This window comes from Mus pahari, chromosome 18 (assembly GCF_900095145.1).
Source record: "Mus pahari chromosome 18, PAHARI_EIJ_v1.1, whole genome shotgun sequence".
In the NCBI taxonomy this organism is placed as follows: domain Eukaryota; kingdom Metazoa; phylum Chordata; class Mammalia; order Rodentia; family Muridae; genus Mus; species Mus pahari.
In genome coordinates, this window is record NC_034607.1 from 2238819 (window position 1) to 2241859 (window position 3041).

General features: G+C 43.0%; 1 protein-coding gene, 1 non-coding gene and 1 pseudogene across 2 annotated transcripts in view; 2 read left to right on the forward strand and 1 right to left on the reverse strand.

Annotated features, from left to right (window-relative positions):
• The window catches only part of LOC110335584 (H-2 class II histocompatibility antigen, I-E beta chain-like), a 20020-nt gene that overhangs the window by 8478 nt on the left and 8501 nt on the right, over positions 1 to 3041 (forward strand). The window lies entirely within an intron of this gene.
• On the forward strand, positions 304 to 803 carry LOC110335585 (annotated as a pseudogene).
• On the reverse strand, positions 1446 to 1566 carry LOC115062528. Its single transcript, XR_003842475.1, has one exon. It is a non-coding gene; the product is annotated as a small nucleolar RNA SNORA40 (small nucleolar RNA).

Below are 3041 nucleotides of genomic sequence, written 5' to 3' on the forward strand. Positions count from 1 at the left end.
TATGAACTAACCAGTACCCCCAGAGCTCGTGTCTCTAGCTGCATATGTAGCAGAAGATGGCCTAGTCAACCATCATTGGGAAGAGAGGCCCCTTGGTCTTGCAAACTTTACATGACCCAGCAGAGGCGAATGCCAGGGCCAGGAAGTGGGAGTGGGTGGGTAGGGGAGCAGGGGCAGGGGGAGGTTATAGGGAACTTTTGGGATAGCATTTGGAATGTAAGTAAAGAAAATATCTAATTAAAAAAAAAAAGAAGAAGGTAAAAGCTATGCTGGGGAGGCGGCGCGGAGCTTGATTCACCTTCGCCTGCCCTGGGCACCAGCTGACCCCAGGTTTCCGCCCGGAGAGCAGTCAGATATGAACGGACGGGTGGATTATTTAGTCACGGAGGAAGAGATCAACCTGACGAGAGGACCCTTGGGGCTGGGCTTCAACATCGTCGGTGGGACAGATCAACAGTATGTATCCAACGACAGTGGCATCTACGTCAGCCGCATCAAAGAGGATGGGCGGCTCCAGGAGGGTGATAAGATCCTTTCGGTAAATGGCCAAGATCTGAAGAACCTGCTACACCAAGATGCTGTAGACCTCTTCTGTAATGCGGGATGTGCTGTGTCCCTGAGAGTACAGCACAGGTTACCAGTGCAGAACGGACCTCTAGTACATCGAGGTGAAGGAGAGCCTAGTGGAGTTCCTGTAGCTATGGTACTGCTACCAGTGTTTGCCCTCACCATGGTAGCGGTTTGGGCCTTCGTGAGATTCCGAAAGCAGCTTTGAAATGCTTGCTGTCTTCCAGTGTGTCCAATGAACTATCTCCCTCTCACTACCATCTCTGACATCCTCCCATATTCTTCCTTCTCCACATAGCCAATACATGATTTAAAGTGACTGCTTATCACCCAAAACCCTGCTGTTCAAAATCTCCAAGACTTCAAATTCTAATGGAAGAGTACAGGGGTTATTTGAAGAAAAGCTGTGGGAGTGGGGGTGGGGGAAGCCTTGCTTAGAATGGATGAGAAGTTACATATTTTACTAGAACTGCCAATAAAAATNCAGCTATCATCCAAAGAGGAAAAGCTCGGCCTTCCTGTCTCCGTGGATGACCCCTTTCTCTTAGCTGGNGTGCTTTGAAAGCTGGCTGTGCTATGTGAAAGGAGGAGCTGAGTTTTTTTTTTTTAAATCCTTTTTCTTGGGAAGTATTTGTGGCCTTTAATTTGTAACTATATACCTAGATGCCTATATTGGACATAGGTGAATGAAGTTTTTTCTTTCTTTTTTTTACTTAAAAAAGAAAATACATGTATACAGTAATACACACTCACACACACACACACACACACACACACACACACACAAAGTAGCATAAAGTTGATGCCTTATGGAGAATTAAAGAGGTAAGAAAGCTACTGGTTCTTGGGTTTCTAATGGACAATTTTGACTAGGGGGTCATTTTCCTTCATATATAATCAAGACTCATATTGAAAAATGAGTTCTGGATTGTAAAGAGAACTTACTTTTTCCACTTGTCTGTAAGTCTTTGTCCACAAGTTAAAAGCATACACAGTGCTAAGGGATGATCATAACTGAAACATCTCTTTTTTTAAAAAATATTTTGCTAGATATTTTCTTCATTTACATTTCAAATGCTATCCTGAATGTCCCCTATGCCCTCCCCCCCCCTGCTCCCCAACTGACACATTTCAAGAACTGTTAGCAGAGCTCATATACTGAGGATGGGGAAGTTAGCTTTAAAAGAGAATGTTCAGTCAGCGGCATTAGGAAAATAATGACTGAAGCAATTGGTTAAAAATTGTAGAGCAACTAGTGCTACTCGCTAGCTACCGTGCTGTGGGAGATTGTAGTAAGGCAGCTCTACTCAAGCCAGTTTGTTCAAAAGGCTTTGGGGTGTAAAGATGAATCCTGCCAGTCTCTGAACTACCGTAGTTGCTGCTTTACAGTACTGTTAAAGGATCCATTGGCATGGGATGGGAAGCAGCAGGGCCAAATAAACCATCGAGACAACTGAAAAATAGATCATGTCTCAAGGTGGCACTTGAACCCTCAAAGCTGCTTAACAATTTCCAGTTTCTAGTGTCAGGCAAAAAGCCTAAGGGAAGGAACTGCCTTCCTGGCAGGATGGACCTGAAATCAGCCTGCTTCTGACTGAGTTAAGATGAGAAGGAATTGGTGTGGGTTCTCTTTTTGAAAAAAAAGAAAAAAAGAAAGAAAAAAAAGAAAGTATTTTCCCCCAAAGCTATAAACACTAGTTTTGGTTTTAAAAAGGTTAATGGACCATTTTTTTCAGAAAAGGAGAAGGAATAAGTTACGTTTGTTTGTAGAGGGTGCAAGAAAATTTGGCGAGCATTTCTGAGGAAAGCCTGAGTACACGGTGTAGATGAGGAGATGCCGGAGATCCAGGGATATTGGCGAGGTGGGAGCTGTCCCGTTCATGTAGCTTCTAAGTTGGTTTTAGAGTACTGAGGGGAGCTGAACCAAGCCTAAGTTTTTTCACTTTAACAAAATAATTTCCTTCTTCTCAATAGATTGGCCAGACTATTATTGTGACATAAGATTGTGAAGCGTTTTCCTGACAGCCCAGCAGTCACTGAACAGATGTTGATTGCACATTAGTTTTGTCAGGACACCTTTATAAAAAGAGAAATGCACACTCTTCATCCAAAAGGACATTGTGGTTACAGCTAGGAAGGAAACCCATAAAATGGAATTAGTTATCTAAGTGTAAGTTGTTTATCTTACAGACAGCAAAAGAAAATAGCTCCTGAGATCTGGGCACTGAAGATTTCATAGAAGAGGGAATCATTGGGTGCCAACCGTCTAGCAAGAGCATGCATAAATAGGGGAAAAGTTAGGAGTCTTACCAGGTTTAGTAATAAACACAACCAGTAAGAAAAATATTGCCATCCAAAACAGAGCACAGTGCAGCAACATAGAAGATAAGCAGATAACCAGCAAGTATTGTAAGGAATTCAGAAAAGGGACGCCATCGTGTAGTGGCATCAGGGGAGAATGGAAAGGAAAGTCT